Source organism: Sus scrofa, chromosome 13 (assembly GCF_054392235.1).
Source record: "Sus scrofa isolate SSC_HxYL_T2T_F1_AM1 chromosome 13, Sscrofa_HxYL_maternal_Yorkshire_Landrace_v2.0, whole genome shotgun sequence".
NCBI classification, from domain to species: domain Eukaryota; kingdom Metazoa; phylum Chordata; class Mammalia; order Artiodactyla; family Suidae; genus Sus; species Sus scrofa.
In genome coordinates this window covers 98,079,366-98,101,717 of record NC_139395.1, presented here as the reverse complement: position 1 = coordinate 98,101,717, position 22,352 = coordinate 98,079,366, and the positions used below count along the sequence as shown (strand labels likewise).

The following is a 22,352-nucleotide window of genomic DNA, read 5'->3' as shown; positions in this document are numbered from 1 at the left end:
TAAATAAAGGCCTTAGGGAGTTCCCTGATGGTCTAGTGGTTAAGACTCAGAACTTCTACCACTATGGCCTGGGTTCAATCCTTGTTCTAGGAACTAAGATCCCACATTAAGCCGCTGCACATATGGCCAAAAATAATAATAACTAAAAATAAAGGCCTTGATTTAGTTAATTATATTTAAACACTGAACTTGAATAATTTAAGTTTAATCTAAATTAAATTTAATCTATCTGTGAGAAGAAAACTATACAGAACCTCACAACTAAACTCAAACCAGTTATATGGATTCTTTTTTAGAGACTGTTTTTTAAAAACAAAAAACCAAAACCAAAACCATACAGAGCTGGTTCTAGACCAGGGGTGACCAAACTCAGCTGAAGGCCAAACATCGTTCACTGCCTGCTTGTATACTACCTGTGAACAGTTTTTATATTTTTATTTTTTAAAAAAATCAAAAGAATAATAGTTTGTGACATTAAGAAATCCAAATTTGGAAGTTCCTATGTGACACAGTGGGTTAGGTATCTGGTATTACCACAGCTGTGGTGCAACTTGCAGCTGTGGCTTACGTTCCATCCCTAACCTGGGAACTTACACATGCCGAGTGTGCAGCCAAAAAAAAAAAAAAAAAAAAAAAAAAAAAAAAAAATCCAAATTTTAGTGCCCAGGAAGTTCACTGGAATACAGCCATGCTTATTCATTTATGTATTGTCTACCAATGCTTTCATGCTACAAGAGCAGAGTTAGGTAATTGAAACAGAGACCATTATTATCTGGCCCTTTATAGACAAAGTTTGCCAACCCCTGGTCTAGACTGTCATTTTGATGAGGGTGGAGACTGCTAGGGCCTAACTCAGTGCCTGGCCCAAACTATGTTCAGTCAATATTTGATGAACAATATAACATCAACATAAAGAGACTGAGGTGGGGCTCCTCCTCTGTGCTGAAGAGAGTTGTTCAACAACAGAGAGTACTGCTCCAATCTATGTGACCCAGCTCAGGTCTTTGATATCCTGTAATCCCAATGGTAGAATTTTAGGTCACAATGAAGATTAGGGAAAGAGCAGATCATAAGGACAAACTAAAGAGGAGTTCTGCATTTACCAACAGCATATATGTATATATATATATATATATATGTATGTATATATTTTTTTTTTTAAAACAAGTGGCCGCACCTGTGGCATATGGAAGTTCCCAAGCCAGGGGTCGAGCCACAGCCACTGTAGAGGCAACGACACACAGGAAGTCCAACCAACAGTATATTTTTAATACAAACAAAAATATTTATGTACCAAAAAAATAAAAAAAGAAAAGAAAGAAAAGAAAAAAATCCTATGGCCTTAGGCCTTAGTTTACCACAAGGTATTTCTAGATATAATCCAAATCACAGTAAATACTGGGTCTCCCTGTATCCATGCTAGATGCTAGTGAGACAACATCCACAACATCACCTTCAACCTAGAGAGGCTCTTTGTAAGAGAGTATGGCAACAATCTGGCTTCTAGCAGAGAACTATCAGCATGGTGATGGGTCTAACCCAGGCACCGTTTCCAATCAGGCAAGCTGATGAAGCTGGAGAATATTTACCGTGGAGATGAAATCACAGTCCTCTACTTGAATTAATTTAATTCAGGTAAAACACTTAGAATACCTCATTAAATACAAGCTTTGATCATCAGCGCCATCACCTTTGACAATTATATGAAAGTAGTAAACTTTACTGTTATCCCCTTGGAAGATGCAGCCTTAAGATCCACAAATGGGCAGCTTCCTTGCCTGGCCACCTGCATCTCTCACAAGCATCCTATCCTAATAAATCTGTTTCTTGCTTATCCAAAAAAAAAAAAAAAGATCCACAAAAAGATATCAAGTCCCTGAACCAACCATATCTAAACTATTATCAGGTAATAATAACTATCTCAGTAGACTTTTCTCTCTTTACTGGAGGTTTTTTTTCCTCCTTTTAACTAACAGTTCTCTTCCACTAAAAGTGGTAAAGCAAAGATATTTATTGTTCTCAGAACAGCCCCCTCCCTCCCAGCGGGGTCATGTGATGAACTGCAGCTAATGAGCTGTGGGTAGAAGTGATCTGCATCCCCCTAGGCCAAAGCAATTCAGAGCAGGGATGTGCTTCTCTAGCTGCCCTTCTGCTGCTGTGAAAATCTGGAAGGCCCATGTTAAAACAGCAAAATCACAAACATCACAGTAGGCTGGGTTTCTGAGTCACTGCTTCCAGAACAGGTGCCCCGGAGGAGCCAATGCACTGACATTTATGTGAACAAGAAATCAATGGAAAGAGATGGGTTGGTTTGTTACTGTAACATAGTAACTATCTTGACTTATACAGAAAGTCTGAGCAGAAAGAGGCCCTGTCTCCTGTGGTCAACCAAAGTGGGCCATTTACAAGGATTAAGTAGGGAAATTTTCCAAACCTTCCTCAGACAGGTATCTGTGCAAGTTTATTATTTCTCTTTAAGCACATTCACAGATTATTACCACATCTATTCCTCTTCCAAGATAAATTTGGATTTATTTATTTATTTATTTATTTTTTGTCTTTTTGCTATTTCTTGGGCCGCTCCCGCGGCATATGGAGGTTCCCAGGCTAGGGGTCTAATCGGAGCTGTAGCTGCCAGCCTATGCCAGAGCCACAGCAACTCAGGATCCGAGCCGCGTCTGCAACCTACACCACAGCTCACGGCAACGCCGGATCGTTAACCCACTGAGCAAGGGCAGGGATCGAACCCGCAACCTCATGGTTCCTAGTCGGATTCGTTAACCACTGCGCCACGATGGGAACTCCTAAATTTGGATTTAAAACCAAATCCTCTATGCCACTCACTTATCAATAAAACTTTTAAGATCTTACTGAGACATACACTGAGTGATGTACCTTGAGTGATGTTCACTGAACTCTCTAACCACCGACATCCTTAGCTGAATATGTTGTTCTCCCACATGGCTCTCGTCCTGCCTTATGATCCTCAGGCTTCATTTGCGGGAGACACATGGCACAGTGGGATTTCCACAGACAAGATGGTGGAGTGCCCTGGGCAAGGCTGGCCCAGTTCTCTTTTGTTAGAAGTCCACAAGTATGCTATTAATTGGACAGACTGATTTCGGTGAGGCTTTGAACACAGAAGAGATGCTATCTCCCTCAGCTGGCAGTAAAAATATCCAGTAACATAAGGAACCAACCTTGCTGTGTGCTTTGACAGATTCCTGATTTAAAACCACTGAAACTCTGGAGCCTGGCCAGGCAAACAGTAGGGAATAAACTTCCATAGCCCTAGGTTCGAATCTCAGCTGAACAATTGACAGCTGAGTCAGGCCAGAAGACACAGCTGTCAGAGCCTCAGTTCCCTGCCCTCTCTACCAGGTACCATGAGGATTAATGAAATTAATGTAGGTGGAAGTACTCACTGCCTGTTGGACCCTTGCTGCCTCAGAACCCTGGAATTCTTCTTAAAGTCAACCGGAAATTCTATTCCCTTTGTTTTATTACAAGCAAAACAACATTCTCCGGTACATTTAAAGCAGTGAAAAATATACCTTTGGCTTTACCCTTACATTAGATGCTAAGGACAGTCACCAAAATAAATTCTATTACCTAATCTGATCCTCTTTCCACATGCTGCAGTGCAGCCCTAAAAAACACAAAAAAAATATAAAGGATCAGGTCCCTGCTAGGAAAATATACCTTTTTTTTTTTTTTTTGTCTTTTTAGGGCTGCTCCCGCAGCATATGGAGGTTCCCAGAATAGGGGTCTAATCAGAGCTATAGCCGCCGGCCTACACCAGAGCCACAGAAACGTGGGATCTGAGCTGCGACTGCAAACTACACCACAGCTCACAGCAACGCCGGATCGTTAACTCACTGAGCAAGGCCAGAGATCGAACCTGCAACCTCATGGTTCCCAGTCAGATTCGTTAACCACTGAGCCACGACAGGAACTCCCAGGAAAATATACCTTGAGTAAAATTTCTGCTCATTTTCCGGAGGCAAATGAACTTTTTAAATTCCTAACAATTTCTTATTAACCATACTTCTGCTGATTTCCAATTCTGATTATATACTTTTACACTCCAAGAAAGTTGTTCTCATTTGTTTTTTTCATACTAAAAATCAATGACAATGCAGCCAAATCATTAGTGAGAAAGAAAAATGAGAAAAATTGCAACAGAGGGGCATCAAACAATGTACTCTCCAAACTCTACTACTCTTCAAAACCCTCAAGGTCATCAAAAAACAATGAAAATCAAAAACTATCACAGCTAAGAGGAGCCTAAGGAGATAAATGTCAACTCAATGTAATGTGGATCCATCAGGAATCCAACAGGATTCCTAGATGGGATTCTAGAACAAAGAAAAAGACTTCGGCCAAAAGTAAGGAAATATGAATAAACTACAGAATATAGTTAACAATAATATAACAATGTTGGTTCACTGATTATGACAAATGTACCATACTAGAAGAAGGTGTTAATAGGATAATCCCTGTATCAATGGGGGGGCACATGGAAATTCTCTGCACTATCTGCTTATTTCTTCCTCTTTTTTTTTTTTTTTTTTCTGTCATTTTGCCTTTTCTAGGGCCGCATCTGTGGCATATGGAGGTTCCCAGGCTAGGGGTCTAATCAGAGTTGTAGCCACTGGCCTACTCCAGAGCCACAGCAATGCCGGATCTGAGCCGCGTCTGCAAACTACTCCACAGCTCACGACAATGCCGGATCCTTAACCCACCGAGCGAGGCCAGGGATCGAACCCGCAACCTCATGGTTCCTAGTTGGATTCATTAACCACTGTGCCACAATGGGAACTCCCATGCTTATTTCTTCTGTAAATCTAGAACTATTATAAAAAAATAAACTAATTTTTAAAAAGTCATCACAATGAGATACCACTTCACACCAAGATGGCCACAGTCAAAAAGACAGATAATAATAAGTGCTGGTAGATATGGAGAAATTGTAACCTTCATACATGGCTGGTAGGTACGCAAAAAGGTGTGGTCACCTTGGAAAACATTCCAGCAGTTTCTCAAACTGTTAAACACTGAGTCACCATATAACCCAGAAACTCCACTTCTAGCTATATGACCAAGAGAAATGAACACTCCCCCAAAACTTGTTCACAAATGTTCATAGCAGCATTACCCACAGTAGCCAAAAAGTGGAAATAACTCAAATGTACATGAACTGATGAATGAATCAATAAAATGTGGTACAGGAGTTCCCCTTGTGGAGAAGCAGAAACAAATCTGACTAGGAACCATGAGGTTGCAGGTTCGATCCCTGGCCTCATTCAATGCGTTAAGGATCTGGTGTTGCTGTGAACTGTGGTGTAGGTCATGCACACAGCTCGGATCCCACTTTGCCATGGCTGCAGTATAGGCCAGCATCTGTAGCTCTGATTGGACCTCTAGTCTGGGAACCTCTATATGCCTCAGGAGTGGCCCTAAAAAAGCAACAAACTACTATTCAGCCATAAAAAGTGGAATATTCATGCCATAATATGAATGAACCTTGAACACTGGTTGCTAAGTCAAATAAGCCAGGCACAAAGGGCCATACTGTGTGACTCATTTATGTGACATGTCAAGAATATGCAACCTATGGAGAGAGAAAGATGTGTCATTGCTTGGGGAGAGGTGTAGGATGACTAACAGGGTTTGAATTATAGGAGGGAACATTTCCAAAGAAAGTACTGTCCACCATACTTTTTAAAAAATAAATAAATGAACAACTGCTAATGGACATAGGGTGATGAAAATACTCTAAAACTGGAGTTCCCATCGTGGCTCAGTGGTTAACGAATCCAACTAGGAACCATGAGGTTGCAGGTTCAATCCCTGGCCTTGCTCAGTCGGTTAAGGATCCGGCGTTGCCGTGAGCTGTGGTGTAGGTTGCAGACTCGGCTTGGATCCCTCATTTCTCTGGCTATGGTGTAGACTGGCGGCTACAATTCCGATTAGACCCCTATCCTAGGAACCTCCATGTGCCACAGGTGCGGCTCTAGAAAAGACAAAAAAAAAAAAAAAAAAAAAAAAAAAGAGAGAGAGAGAGAATACTCTAAAACTGACTCATACTTAATTTTTTTTAGTTTTATTGTCATAGAGTTCTTATAATATTTTGTTAGTTTCCAGTGACAGCAAAGTGAATCAGTTATACATATACACATATCATTCTTTTTCAGATGCTTTTCCTGTAATAGGTTATTACAGAATATTGAGAAGATTTCCCTGTGCTATACAGTAGGTCCTTGTTAGTTACCTATTTCATATATAGTAGTATTATATATTAATCCCCAACAAATTTATCCTTCCCCTCCTTGTTTCCCCTTTGGCAACCATAAGTTTGATTTTGAAATCTGTGAGTCTGTTTTGTAAATAAGTTCTTTTGTGTCATTTTTTATAATATTTCATGTATAAGTGATATCATACCATACTTGTCTTTATCTGACTTCACTTTTAGTATGATAATCTCTAGGTTCAATCATGTTGCTGCAAATGGCATCATTTTGGTTTTTTTAATGGCTGAGTAATATTCCATTGTATACACGTACCACATCTTCTTTATCCATTCCTCTACTGATGGACATGTAGGTTGCTTCCATGTCTTGGCAACTGTAAACAGTGCTGCAATGAACACTTTTTCAAGTTAGGGTTTTCTTTAGATATACGCCCAGGAGTGGAATTGCTGGATCATATGGTAGTCCTATACTTAGTTGAAGGACTAAATATGTTCTCCATAGTGGTTGTACTAATTTACAACCCCACAAGCAGTGCAGGAGGATACCCTTTTCTCCACACCCTCTCCAGCATTTACTGTTTGTAGACTTTTTGATGATGGCCATTCTGACTGGTGTGAGGCAACACCTCATTACAGTTTTGATTTTCCCTCATAATTAGTGATGTTGAACATTTTTTCATATGCTTTTTGAGCATCTGTCTATCTTCTTTGGATAAATGTAAAACTGACTCATAATTTTTTTTTTTTTTTTTTTTTTGCTTTTTAGGGTCACACCAGTGGCACATGTAGGTTCCCGGGACTAGGGGTCTAATCAGAGTTACAGCTGCTAGCCTATACCACAGCCACAGCAACACAGGATCCGAGCCGTGTCTGCAACCTACACCACAGCTCACGGCAACACTGGATCCTTAACCCAATGATCGAGGCCAGGGATCAAACCCGCAACCTCACCGTTCCTAGTCGGATTCATTTCTGCTGAGCCACGATGGGAACTCCTTGACTTATAATTTAAATGAGTGGATTGTAAGGTATGTGAATTCTATCTCAATAAATAAATAAAGCTATTAGTTTAAATAATAACATCATATACACCAAGAACACTGATGAAACACATTTTGAGTCTGATTGATATGATTTGAGTCTGATTTTGAGTCTGATTGATATGAAACTTTGTATTTTCCCGAGGAGTCTTCTGCTTGATTTTGTAATACCTTCAGGATAATACCTGAGGGCATAACATAATGAAAAGAATCTGTGCATATTAAAGGTTTGAATGAGGATTTTCAGATTAAAAGAGCAAACTATGTAACATGAAGACCCCCCAAAAGTGTGCCTGAGATAAGAAATAGGATGCAAAAAAATATTCCCACTGACATTTAATAATAAATTAACTTATAAAAATGAGTATCATTGTGTACTCTTTTAGTATACTACCTCAGAATGCAGTCATTTTCTCTGAATACTAGAAAATAACAATGTTTTCAGTTCTTCCATTATTTGTTGTCCTAGTCCTATGAGAAAAGTAATATTCACCTTGCTAGAAATACTTCAATTAAGGTTTAGTCCCCCCCCCAGCACAATACATATCACATAGGTAAGATACAACTCAGTGAAAATTTAGAAAATTTAACCTTTTTAATCCTATACATTCCAGGTGTATATTAACAGGAAATACAATAATTTTACAAACTACTCTGTTCAAAATGAAAAAAATGAACTTTTTTCCCATTTTAATCAAGTCTAGTTTCATGAAGCAAGAACTAAATCACTATTAACAATACAGAAACTGTAAAACCTAAGGTAGAAAAAAGTAATTTTTGGGTCTTGTTTCATTTAACTGCAGGTAAAATTTAAGCCTCTAGCAGATTAGTATGTTAATATACATTTACTTGAGCATCTCTATAAACTACTATCCTACTCAGCTCTAATCTGCTTTCTCTTAAAACCATAATATTTCAACAGGAATATAACTTCATTATATGTCAGTTTCCCTTAAGAGGTTTATTAATTTTACATGCAAGTACTATCTACATGTAAAACACAGTTATTACATATTATTTAATTCATTTCTGGAATTTGTTTAGAATGCATATGAATCTACAAAGATCCTTATACTCTGAGTTCAAGTTACGCAGCTGCCTCTTAGATAAGGCTGGAGGACCTCTCAAGATTTCCTGTCAGTAAAACACAGGCCTGGGATTAGCAGTTGGAAAATAAGGCAGGATGGATGATCTTAAGTCTCTACAAGCAAGCAGAAGCTAGAAAATATTTGGTATGTGGGTGGGGTGGGGGTGGGTTTAGATTCATCCATTCATTCACTTCTTTTCATCTTCCATTCATTCGACAATTTATCAAGTGCCGCCTTGTACAGTCAGCATTTAGGCAATAAGGGTACAAAGTAAAAAATACACACTCCTGCCCTCAAGAAATGCATACTTGGAGTTCTCGTTGTGGCTCAGTGGTTAGCAAACCCGACTAGCATCCATGAGGACGCAGGTTCTATCCCTGGCCTTGCTCAGTGGGTTAAGGACCTGGTGTTGCCATGAGCTGTGGTATAGGTCACAGACGCTGCTTGGATCCCGCATTGCTGTGGCTCTGGTGTAGGCTGGCAGCTACCGCTCCAATTAGACACCTAGCTTGGGAACCTCCATATGCTGCAGGTGCAGCCCTAAAAGACGAAAAGACCAAAACAAAACAAAAAAAAAAAGAAATGCATACTCTATGTGGCCACAAATGTGGACACGAGAACTTAAAGCAGAATGAATCTTAGAAGATTGTGATATAAAATGTGTATTGTATCTTTCCTATTTTATCTTATTTCATCCACAACAAAAAAGAACAACAAAATAACAAACAACAATAACAACAGAAGTTCCCACTATGGCTCAGTGGGTTAAGGATCTGGTGGTTTCACTGCTGTGACTTAGGTCACTGATGTCTCATGGGTTTAATCCCTGGCGCTGGAACTTCTGCATGCTGAAGGTGGGCCAAAAATAAATAAGTAAATAAATAAATAACAACAATAACATCGACCCTCTCAGCTGTGGAAGAGTGAAAAGTCAGTTCGCTCCATCCCACTCACTAAGCTGCCTCTGCCTTCACTCAGCTAGCAAATGACAGTACAGGGTGGCAAGTTCTACTTACAAATCTGTCTTTTATGCTTTTCCCACTATGCCATCGTTTTCAACACAGGATTCTTTTTAGGGGACAGGAGATTTTCAAAATCTCCACTGACACACAAACGTCTTTATCATCTGTGGACATTGGCTCCAAAAAGATGAACAGAAGGGGCCACCCTGGCCTTACTGCCCACTAATCTCCAGAAACAAGCTTTTCTAAACTGGTACCCAACCCAAAGACATGTGCAAATGTAAAGCTACAGCATTCCAAAGAGACACTGTGTCACCATTCACTCTTAGGTCTGGAATCCTTTAGCACTTGAAGTCAGCTTGAAAGTGTCTGTAGGACACCATACTTAGAGCCTTAGTTTTCACTTCTGAATTCCCTTCTCTTTCCAGAGCAGCCCTGAACAAGCACTATAATCAGTAGACCCAGTGATTTATTTGTATCTCATTTTTATAGTTTGTCTCTCAGAAACTGTTATTGATGTCCTTCTATATTCTACGTATTTTTTAAAGACACAGGAGCCTTTGGAGTTCCCGTTGTGGCTCAGTGGTTAACGAATCCGACTAGGAACCATGAGGTTGCAGGTTCGGTCCCTGCCCTTGCTCAGTGGGTTAACGATCCGGCGTTGCCGTGAGCTGTGGTGTAGGCTGCAGACGCGGCTCGGATCCCGCGTTGCTGTGGCTCTGGCATTAGCCCGTGGCTACAGCTCCAATTGGACCCCTAGCCTGGGAACCTCCATATGCCGCTGGAGTGGCCCAAGAAATAGCAAAAAGAAAAAAAAAAAAAAAAAAAGGAAAGATTTATTAAATAAATAAATAAATAAAAATCTAGTGTTTTTCTAAGATGGTATGAACCACAGACCAATGCCTGGTGAGAAATGGAGTTCCTCCTCTTCTAATGTGTTTGGCCGCAAGGAGGGAACTGGCAGTGAGAGTAAGCCGAGATAAGCCTGTGACTCATACTACCTGCAGAATAAAGTCCAAATCCAGCCACCTCACACCCAAAAAGTTCCATCAGCTTCCCTAAATGCCTTTCCAGCCTTATCTCCCTGGACTTTCTGACATGAGCCAGAGAACCCAGCACTGGCTGAACCTACACTTCCCACTACACCTGCGCTCTAAGGCTCAGCTGCCCCTTGCTTTGCAAGGCCTCTCCCAATTACTCCCCCCACTGCCCACTAGACTGGGTGAGCATCTGCCCCTCCTTCACTGCCTAGTTCATATGCATATGCCCCTCCTCCATTATTTTATCAGCTGACTCACAAAGATGGACAAAACATCCGAAGATGGCATACATCATTATCCTTCAACTCTGCCCTGCTGGTCCTCATGGTCACAATGGAAAGTGACTTTTATCCTTCCCTATCACATTAGTTCCTATCAGCCTCTTTTTTTTTTTTGGCTGTATTCATGGTATATGGAAGTTTCCGGGCCAGGGATGGAATCAGAACCACAGCTGTGAACTACACCACAGCTATGGCAATGCCGGATCCTTAACTCATTATGCCACAGCCGGAACTCCAGTTCCAATCATTCTTATAGGACTTAGCACCAGCTGTCCTGTACTGGAACCATGAATTCATATAGCTTAACCTTCCTCCAAGACTGCACCTTTTCTGAGGGCGAGGAAGGAACCTTCTGCAATTTTGTATGTCCTTCTTCTTAGCTCAGACCTTGCAATCTATTCCAAAAATACTTACCGAATGAAGTTTAACATTATATCCACATTAATGTTAAATAAATCCAGATATATACACCCTGAGTATACTAGTCATTCACGCTTGGTTTGGGTCAACTCCTAACATCTTCTAGCTGATGTTGGCAATTCAATTTTTCATGAGTGGAAAGTCATACCAGCCAAATGGTAGTTATTTAAAAATACAGAATACGAGAAAAGGGCTGGTGGGAGTTCCCCAGCGGTCTTGTGGTTAGGACTTGGCGCATAGCGCTTTCACCACTATGACCCATGTTCAACCCCTAGTCTGGGAACTGAAATCCCACATCAAACTGCTGCATGACATGGCAAGAATAGAAAAGGAAAGAAAAGAAAAGGGATGGCTTCTTGGGAGAACTTGGTGGTTGGGGTGGGGTGGGAGGTAGAGCAGGTAAGGAACTTCCAGAGGGCAGCAAAGGACATGAGGCAGCAATCACTTGGTAAATGAAGCTAAATAAAAAACAAAACAAAACAAACCCTTGAAACATCAATTCTATGAGGGCAGTACATTTGTTTCTAGCTCTCCTATCTCTACACCATACTCTATTCCAGTATCTCTCAAAATGTGGTTCCCAGATCGACAGCCTCAGCATCACCTGTGAAGTTGCCGACATGAAATTGTTCAGCCTCACCCCAGACCTAAGGAATGAGAAACTTGGAGCTGGGACCCAGTAATTCATCTGTTAACAAGCTCTCCAGCTGATTCTTATGCCTGCTTATGTTGTAGAATATATTAAAGCACTCACATTTTTCTAAAGAGACCAGTTGCAACCAGTCACCATGCTTTCGCTCATACTGTCCCTTCCCCAGGGAATGTCCTCTCCTCTACTTATTTTCTGTAGCTTGAACTCAAAAGCATTTCCTTTTAAGCCTCTGCTCCAAAGTCCTTTTTTTTTTTTTTTTTTTTGTTTAATCTTTTGTCTTTTTGAGGACTGCACCCACAACATATGGAGGTTCCCAGGCTAGGGGTCCAATCAGAGCTGCAGCCACCAGCCTATGCCACAGCTCACAGCAACGCCAGATCCTTAACCCACTGAGCAAGGCCAGGGATTGAACCCGCAACCTCATGGTTCCTAGTTGGATTCGTTTCCACTGCACCATGACAGGAACTCCAAGGCTCTGCTACAAAGTCTTGACATCTTCCTTAACCCACTGAACAGGAGGAACTGCTCTCCATTTGGGCTCTCCCAAAGCCTCATTCTGCCTTTGCTCCTGGGGCTCATTCGTGTCACAGGCTGTCTCTGTGTCTGCCTCCCCTAAATGTGAGTACAAGGACAATGCCTCAGTCACAGTGCTGCCCCCAGCCCAGTTCCTCTTAGTCAATCAGATCTCTTTGATTTTGCAGAGGAGAAAAGTATTCATCTGCAACAAGGCTCTGATTGACCATGGGATCGTAAGTGGGATCTGAATTTAGGGAGCGGGTTTGTTTTTCGTTTTTTTTTGTTTGTTTGTTTGTTTTTTGTTTTTTTAAAGTACTGTTCCTATCTTTTTTTAAAATTTGTGTGGTTTTGACTGCACCTGCAGCATGTGGAAGTTCCCAGGCCAGGGATCAAACCTGCACCACAGCAGTGACCCAAGCCACTGCAGTGAAAACACCAAATTCTTAACACACTGCACCACAAGAGAACTCCCGATGGCAGTTTTTGAAGGCACTTTTGGGAACACAGAAATCACTAAGAGCACCATAGTCAAGGCCTAGCCAAAAACACACTTAGGATTTCATAAAAGCCAGATATCAATTTCATAAAGAAATTATTCCCTCTGGTCAGTAAAAGAAGAAAATATGGACTGATTGGAAGAGCCCTGTATTTAAGGTAGACTGACAATCCATGAGGACAGAGACCCTCTACCTGTCTTGGCCATCACTGTGGCCCCAAAGCTGAGTCCTGACATTGTGTCAAATGATGAAATTAGAAGACACAGACGTGAGTTCCATCTCAGCCATTTCCAAGCCAGGTAATCTCAAGCAGGTAAGTCATTCATTCTCATACTCTAGGGCACTTATCAGTGAAAGGCAGCATAGCTGGAAAATTATGATATCAATAAATACCTTACCTCCTCACCTTATAGTTTACTAATTGCTCGTTTAATCATCAAACCTGCAGCTGAAGAGAAGGCCTCTCTTCTCATGGGGTCAGAAACAGGATCACAGACTTTGACTTCTCATCCACAGCCCTGATCATAGACCAACTGATTTCAGATATCTAAACTTTAAATTACCCTAACGAGCTCATTTTGATTGACCACTAAACATTCAGAGATTCTCAGATTACCTTTTTTCCATTGATAGTGATCTTGGGTTTAATTTGGGCGGTTGGAGGCTAGGAAAAGGGACCAAGCAAATTGCTGCTATTGCTGTTTTACCAAAATTAGTTCACTTGCATGACAATTTTTGCTGAAAAACAACTGGACTTAGGCGAGTTGTGTTTCATGGCTGGCATCTAACTGACCTAATAATACTTAAACTCTGCAAAATCTGGGCCACACCTGGCAACACCCCTTGGACAAACACAGTGTCGTAATGACCCCAAGCCTGACGGAAGAGGAAGGAAAGGCAAGACTTCACCAGGACAAAATGCTGAGAGAGCTTTCAGGTGAAAGAATTCAGAAGTCTTTGAGAACTTTTACTTTGTTCTCAATGGTTATAAACACTAGCTTGCAAGTGAACTAAAGGTTCAATTATGTACTCATTTATTATTGTCTTTCCACCAAATTATTGATGAATAGCATTAAAACCCAAAGCAGAGACACATTTATCAAACCTCAAAATTCTAGTTTGCATTGATTTTTATCTATAAACAGTACACAGTGAGTATACATCAAGGACAAAAAAGAAATAAATATAGCCATAAAAGGTGGCGTTTAAGACGACAAAGTAAAAGGAGACAAAATGTCTACTTACGCCTTTGATCATTCACTGTAAATGAGTAGGTTCTGAACCTGTTTTTCTTTCATTTCAACAATTTAATACAGATTCTGAGCACCAGCTATGGGAACAAAGTGTGAATGCAGCCAGTACTTCCTGTCTAAGGCATTCAAAGTTGCTTGATCAACATCAGTTTTAGGTCACAGACTGTCAAACATTACTTTGGATTTTACAATTGTGATCCATGGAGATAAGTCTCCTCTTTTATTCATGGAATGCAGAGGGCCCCACACGGGAATTCATTGTAAGGGAGAAGGTATGGACAAGCAGACCTTGGTCCAAGGTGTAACTAACATGACTGATCCTTCTACACACATTTACCAATGTTTTGTCTTTTTTTTTTTTAAGGCCACAGGCATGGCATATGGAAGTTCCCAGGCTAGGGGTCAAATCAGAGCTGTAGCTGCTGGCCTACGCCACAACCACAGCAATGTAGGATCCAAGCCACGTCTTTGACCTACACCACAGCTTATGGCAACGCTGGATCCTTAACCTGCTAATCAACGCCAGGGATCAAACCCACAACCTCAGGGATACTAGTCAGATTTGTTTCCGCTGAGCCACGATGGGAACTCCCCATTTACCAATGTTTTAAACTCAAATTCAATCCAAATTCTATTTTAACAGCTGTGATAAAATGTCTTGCCTCTTGGTTCTCCATCAAACGGAATGGGCTTTCATCATTTTTTTTAATGTGTTTTTTCCTGGGACTGGATCTTTAAATAGGTTATTGAGTTTCTCGATAATAAAGTAATTCTGGTTTCCTTTAATATCGAGTTTCTCCTATCAACCATTCTCCAAAACTTTTTGCTTTTTATAGTGAAAGCTGCCCTCCCCAACACACACACAAACATTCTCCCACCTTAAGATATTCACCCACTTTACTATCAGAAAAAGTCAGTTTCTCATGTTATCTGTACTTGGCTTGAATTTTCTGAAGAAGGTAGGTGCAGTGAATTATAACTCAAATATTCCTATAGTTTCATAGTTATGAACTGCTCAAAAGAGTAAATCAGAAAAATTTAGTTGATTATAAAGGCTAAATTCCCTGTCACAACTAAATGTTAGGAACAAATTACCTGTGACTCTCCTAGAAGATGAAATACTTGCTGACAAACAAACATTTTAAATAAGAGAAAACTCTCCTAATTGGCCCTCTTTTGCCCTTTCTGTGCCCACATTATTACTAAAAAGCAACTTGCTTTCACAGAAACCATGCTACATGTTTCTCACCCAGGGGGAAAAAAAAAAAAAAAAAAAAAAAAGGCAAATAGGCCCTTTCAGACACAGTAGTCCTGAAAAGAAATAAGGTGATCAAAGTTGACACAGCCTCACATCTCATGTGATTTTATATGTCAGCAAAATTTCCAGCAATCAAAATTGTATAACCATTTTATAACCAATAAACCCAAAGGCAGCACAAAGGCCTCTTTCTCCTTGGTTTTCATCCTTCTCCAGAATAAGCTATTGACTTGGATCTTTGGATGTGGCAACAAGAGGCCTGAAGCAAGTGGCCTTTCCTTTCAGATCCAGAGACGGGCCCTGAGAATACAGACAACCAGCTCAGGAGAAGAGGAGGCAGAAGCAGGAAATGGACCGAAGACTTGGGCATCACAGGGAGGGGAAGAAGATCCTCAGCTGGATTCCATCTTGAGACACATGAGAGAATAAGAAGGGTCAGCAAAGAGGGGTGATTTTCTCAGAGCCAAGTCAGCTGGTCAAACCTGGGGCCTGCCAGTCCCACCTCTAAATCACTTGTCTCTGACCTGCGGCCTTCCCTGAGCTATCAACACCCACCTCCAACTGCAACACATCCACACCAACGTGCAAACTCCCTGAGCTGAAGGAGCCTTGGAGAAGTGTCCAGCTCTGGATTCTGCCCAAGGTGTTTTGACCCCAGTTCAAAGATCTGAGATCAGGGTAAGGGTCAAGCCCCAGGAGCTCCCAGCAGTGGATACTGCCACTCGGGGTGAAAAAACCTTTATCAACGTTTCACCCTGAAGTCCTGAGGCTTATATACCAAGTGAGTGTCTCAGCCCCCAACTCAGAGGCATCTCCTGGATCACTACCAACTCATGTCCGTCACCCTAAAAGAGGGTGGGAGCAGAACAGAATGCGCTTTCTGGTGCACCCAGAGAAACAGTGCTGTCGCTGCCTCCAGGAAGGTTTCCAGGGTTAAAAAGGAGATAGAAACTAAGTGTGATCATTTTAAAAACAAAACCAGAAAGATTCATCACTGTTCTTTTGTTTCTCTTACTAAATCTGCCTCATAGAATGTTGGAAGTATCACCAACTAAAATCTGTGGCCATTCTAAGCATCTGTTAGTGTTACTGAGAGTGGGGTCTGGCTGCTTGCAGCTCTATAGCCAAAAGAGGCAAGGCTGGTGGAAAGGAAAGTTTGTTTTATTTGGGGGCCAGCAACAGGGAGGGAGGGTGGACTTATGTCCAAAGGTCAACCTCCACCCCCCACTAACAATCCATAGGCAAAAAGTTTGAAAGGGGAGTTTTGGGGGCTACATGTAGAAACAGCACAGTCCACTCTGACAGTCATCTTCAAATGTGTCAGCTAGTAGTCTGATCAGTGTCATCTTGATTGTTTTAACTACAGTCAGTCTTCAGTTCTAGGGTCAATTTTTTCTCATCTCCTTGAGGCCATTTCTCAGAATTGTGGCAGCTTTGGTCATGGCTATAGTCTGGTCATCATGTAGTTAACTTCTTCCACCTGGTGGGGGTTTTGGTATCTATATAACAGCTCAAAAGATATGGCTCAGAATATTATCTAAAGCACTTGAGGAGGAACTAAAGGTCCTTGACTTTATTTAATAACAAAGCTATTATTATTTAGTCTTGTTTGACTGTTTTTCTTTGCTTCTGCTTTTTCTCACTTCTCTGATTAAACTTATTCTTTGGGAGTTCCCACTGTGGCTCAGTGGTTAATGAATCCGATTAGGAGCCATGAGGTTGCGGGTTGGATCCCTAGCCTCACTCAGTGGGTTAAGGACCCGGCACTGCCGTGAGCTGTGGTGTAGGTTGCAGACGTGGCTTGGATCCCGAATTGCTATGGCTCTGGCATTTGCCCGCGGCTACAGCTGATTAGACCCCTGGTCTGGGAAGCTCCATACGCCGTGGGTGCAGCCCTAGAAAAGACCAAAAGACAAAAAAATAAAAAATAAAAAACTTATTCTTTGGTTAATGTTTTTCCACAGATAAAAGGCAAGATGAGGACATGGAGGGGAAGGACCATAGAGTCCAGCTCTGTTTCATGAGGGTTACCAGGGATAAAGCTTTGCATTTTATTAATATATTTGATTAAGTTACTTTAGTTCTCAGGGCCTAAAGTCAGGCGAGCCTGGGATCAAAGCTCAGCTCAGCCACTTGTAACCTCTGAAATGTGATTTTACTGAGGTCTTAGTTTCCTCAGCTGTAAAATGGGACTAATAATTGCACTAATCTCATAGGATGGTGAGTAGAAATTCAATGACACATTGCTTATAAAGTGTTTAGGAAATTCCCATCATGGCTCAGCGGCTAATGAACTAGGATCCATGTGGATGTGGGTTCAATCCCTAGCGTTGCTCAGTGGGTTAAGGATGTCGTTGCTATGAGCAGTAGTGTAGGTCACAGACTAGGCTCGGATCCCTCACTGCTGTGGCTATGGTACAGCTGGCAGTTGTAGGTCCGATTAGACCCTAGCTTGGGAACTTCCATATGCCCCGGGTGCAGTCATAAAAAGCAAAAAGAAAAGAAAAAAAAAAGTGTTTAGTACAGCATCTGGTCTGCAGAAAATATTTTATAGTACCAGTTACTAATATTACTATTATTAATTTGAAAAAGTTATATAATATGGTTACTTTACATGGGGTTATGGTATATTACTCCAATTTAATATCTGGGCATTTTCTGAAGTGTATGAGACATTAACTTCAATGTACTGCCTGATTTTGCATTTGGCTATCTAATCAATGTTGATTAAGGTCATGATTTTTTTTTTTTTTTTTTTTTTTTTGTCTTTTTGCTATTTCTTGGGCTGCTCCCGCGGCATATGGAGGTTCCCAGGCTAGGGGTCGAATCGGAGCTGTAGCCACTGGCTTACGCCAGAGCCACAGCAACGAGGGATCCGAGCCGTGTCTGCAACCTACACCACAGCTCACGGCAACGTCGGATCATTAACCCACTGAGCAAGGGCAGGGACCGAACCCGAAACCTCATGGTTCCTAGTCGGATTCGTTAACCACTGGGCCACGACGGGAACTCCATGGTCATGATTTTTTTTGAAAAAAAGGTAATCCCTCTACACCTGGCCAATCCTTCCCCCTGGTAATCATTTCTCAAGCTCTCTCCCTTAGACTGCTCTCAATTCTTAACTCTTATAAAAACAAGCATCACTGCCAGTTGAAGATGTTGGTCAACTGAAAGGATATGCGCTCTCCAGCAGCTCCCTCAATACTCAACGAGAAGGCTGTGTTTTGATTTGCAAAACAACTATTTGCAACATCTGTTCCAAGTAAACAAATATTCCAAACCACATCTTGAACTAGGATTTGGGGTTCAGACACACCGCCTTCTGTCTGGTTTTTCCAAGTTGAGAGTCTGATTACAGTTCTTTCTCACTCAACCGGCCCCCAACATTCCTGGGTCATCAACACCACGACTACTGCCCACCACCCTCCTGGTGGTATAAAATGTCTCTCCCAACCACACTCTCAGTCGAGGACTTGGGGCCCACCCCTTTGTATCTTCTGCCCTTGACAAGCTAAGCTACCGTGTCCTTCCCAGACTTCTCCTCCGCACAATCGTGTGCTGCCTTGTCCCTCATTCTGTGCACTCAACCTTTTTTTTTCTTTTGTCTTTTTAGGGCCGCACCCGCAGCATATGGAGGTTCCCAGGCTAGGGATCAAATCAGAGCTACTGCTGCCGACCTACACCACAGCCACAGCAACGCCAGATCAAAACTGCATCTGCAAACTACACCACAGCTCACGGCAACGCTGGATCATTAACTCACTGAGCGAGGCCAGGGATCAAACCCGCAACCTCATGGTTCCTAGTCGGATTCATCCTGCTGCGCCACAACAGAAACTCCTGTGCACTCAACCTCGAATGAGCCAGGCATCCCTTGAGTCTCAACGCTTCCAATGACACATTGGCCATCAAGTTCCTCCATTTAGATTAGGCCTCTGTGGGATTTTGAGCCACAGAAGTTCTCCAACTGGAATATCACTGCCAACTCAAATTATTCTTGGGGCCAGTAACCTTGAAATGTTGGGGTTAATGAAACAAACTTGGAGCTAGTGGTAATGAAACTTGAGCAGAGGCTCTGGCTTCACCACTAACTGGCGTAGTTAAACACATCTCAGCTCCTCCTCTACATAATGAAGGGACAGTCTGGATAAAGCACTACTTTATAGCAGTAAGATCCTAAATGCCCACCTTCCTCATGTCAAAAACACTTATTTGTTTATTCTTGCAGCAACAATGGAGTACCTATTACTCTAATCCCTGGCACTGTGAGGGATCAAAGATCATTCCCCAAAGAGTTTATCATCAGAATAGGAAATGACACTACTACATCAACTGTAAGAAACAGAAGATAATATCACAATTGGAGGTATCGTAAAATAGAAAGAACATTATCATTACTAACAGCCAAACCTGAAATTAAAGCAATTTTCAAAATGTCTTTTCTTCTCTGCATCTAGTTTTTTACCAAAGGCTTTCCCCTTTACATCACGTCTTAAATCTGTGCTCTCCACTCTGCACTTAGAATCACATGCTTAAGTCCAGGCTATAGGGAACTCTCCCCTATTATGACCTGAATTCTGTTCCTAGAACTGCCCTAATCTGTGATCTCTCAAGAAGATATGAGAATCATCCCATCAGGCTGGTTTGACTTGGCCACTGTCTTGCTACAGCTCTAAAGTGGCCTCCCTCCTTTTACAGAACATCCACATCAAATCCTTCTACACAACTGTCCCTACTTCACTTCCTCCCGCCCAAAACAGCACTGAGAACATTATTTGCACTTAGTTCTGGGCGCGATGTCCAAGTCATAGCCTTTAAGCTCCAAGAATTTACACACATTGGTCAGGAAGTCGAGACAGATACTAAAATTCAATAATCCAGGATGCTAAATGCCAGGATACTAGCACAAGCAACACTAGCGAATGTTAGGTGGTTCCGAAGGGGGAGAGCTACTTTCTGGTCCCAGTAATCAAGGAAGGCTTCCAGGAGGAGACCATACCTGAGCTATACATTGCAGCATGGGCAGGACCTCAGCAGGGAGAGAGGTATTCTGAGGCAAGGAAGGAGGGAGGTTTCAAGACCAGCAATTTGTCAGGTGGGGCTTGAATGAGAGGCTACTCTTTGAAAGGAGTTTACAAGGTACTAGCAAGCTTAGTAGCAGGAATAACTAATTTTCTTTTCTTTTTTGTCTTTTTAGGGCTGCACCCGTGGCATATGGAGGTTCCCAGGCTAGGGATTGAATCAGAGCTGTAGCCACCGGCCTACGCCAGAGCCACAGCAACGCGGAATCTGAGTCGCGTCCGAGACCTACACTACCACTCACGGCAACACTGGATCCTTAACCCACCGTGCGAGGCCAGGGATCAAACCTGCAACCTCATGGATCCTAGTAGGATCCATTAACCACTGAGCCACAATGGGAACTCCCAGGAACAACTAATTTTCTGCTTAAGCTAGACTACAAAGTACAAGGAAACAGAAGAGAAAAAGAAAGTGCAATAATCTAACCAAATTCTGAGAAGAGTATCAGCAGGGGGATGGTAAAAAAGAGCCCTGAAAATCAGAAAACCTGGATCGCAGGCCCAGCTTTACCAAGAAGGGGCTCCAGCGGCCACAGCAAGTCATTTAACCTTGCTGGTTTCGTTTTTCTCATTTGTAAACTGAAGCAGTTGAACTGGCTGACCTCGAAGGTCTCCACAGGCCCAAACTAAACCAACTGTATATTATTTCTGCCATTGAAACATTCATCATGGGGGGGATAGAAGAAAAGGCAGGTATCTGTATTCCCTTTCCATATAGGTTTCTCCTCTTGAACTAACAATTTCTTTTTCCTAAGCTTATTCTTTGTACATGTCTCTCGCATCATAAATCGAACACTTAAAGAATGTTCATAGATAATCAACAAGGACCTACGGTATAGTACTACTCAATATTCTGTAATAACTTCTAAGGGAAAGAATCTGAAAAAAAAAAAATATATATATACACACACACACACACAACTAAATCACCTTGCTGTACACCTGAAACTAACCCAACACAGTAAATCAACTAAAAAAAAAAAAAAAAAAAGAATGTGCCCTTAAATTTTGTTTCTGGCTTACAGGTTATCCAAGAAATTTGTACTTCACAGCCTTTACCTTGTACATTGTACAAGTGTATCCAATACCTCAGCCCCAGGGTAAAATCTCTCTGTGTGAGCCACAAAAGATGACAGGGTAAAGAAAGAGGAGAGAAATGAGAACTGTACTCATTTAAAAGACAACTTCCTTTTAACAGCACCAAACGATACCTGAAGTAACAGTAACGTAGAAAAATGAGGGAGAAAAAAATTTTAAACTTCGCAAAGTCTCTACTTAAAAACGCAGCTGAAATGCAGAAAGTTTTTGGCACTGAAACGCGCTGAAAGTTGGCATTCTTACACCGCATCCAAAGGCCCCCCTGCTCCAGGAAAGGCACCAAAACCGAAAACCACTGATGCGATGTCACATCCAGTCTTATTGATCCTATGCACCAAAAGGCCAAAGGCAAATAAACCAGTCACAGAATTCAAGGGAAACAGGCTGGATCTTTGAAACCCTCACCAGCGGCCACCCAAGTTTAAAAGAGAGGAAAACAGTTAAGTTTACAAAATGCCCAAGTTCATGCACAGAATCATAATGCAGTTCTCGGGCTTACTGTGTAAGCATAAATACACGATGTAACACCTGCCCCACTACGAGCTGCCCGGACGGGGCAGGAGCACGCCCGCCGACCTCCCGGCGCCGCACCGCACAGCGAGCACACGGATCGCCGCTCCAACTAAAGAAACCCGGAGAGATTCCCTGGAGCTGCTACACGCCAGGAAGGAAGTAAAGCTTTATTTCCTGCCTATCAGTCCAGCGTTCCTCTCGGACCCCTCCGCCGCACCCTATACCTGCCACAGCCGTCTGGCCCTCCAGCCTGCTGCTCGCACTCGCGATCCACGCACCGGCAGGTTCGCTCTGCGGCTATCTGGCCGCGTCCGCCTGGCGGCCGCGCTCGCACCACTACGCATGCCTGGCCGGCACCCGGGTCAGCAAACTCTGAATCCACTTGCCGGGTTTTAGCTGC

The 22,352-nt window shown here is 42.1% G+C and overlaps 1 protein-coding gene across 4 annotated transcripts in view; it reads right to left on the bottom strand.

Annotated features, from left to right (window-relative positions):
• The window catches only part of PLS1 (plastin 1), a 126,345-nt gene extending 104,080 nt beyond the window's left edge, over positions 1-22,265 (bottom strand). For 2 of the 4 annotated variants that reach the window (XR_014824077.1, XM_021069572.2), the window contains exon 1: positions 22,177-22,265. The gene's annotated coding sequence lies outside the window, so the exon portion shown is untranslated. Of the gene's footprint in view, positions 1-13,994; positions 14,130-21,938 lie in introns of those variants that run through there. The other 2 variants (XM_021069576.2, XM_084989948.1) reach the window with 2 other exon arrangements.
• Between the last annotated feature and the right edge of the window lie 87 nt (positions 22,266-22,352).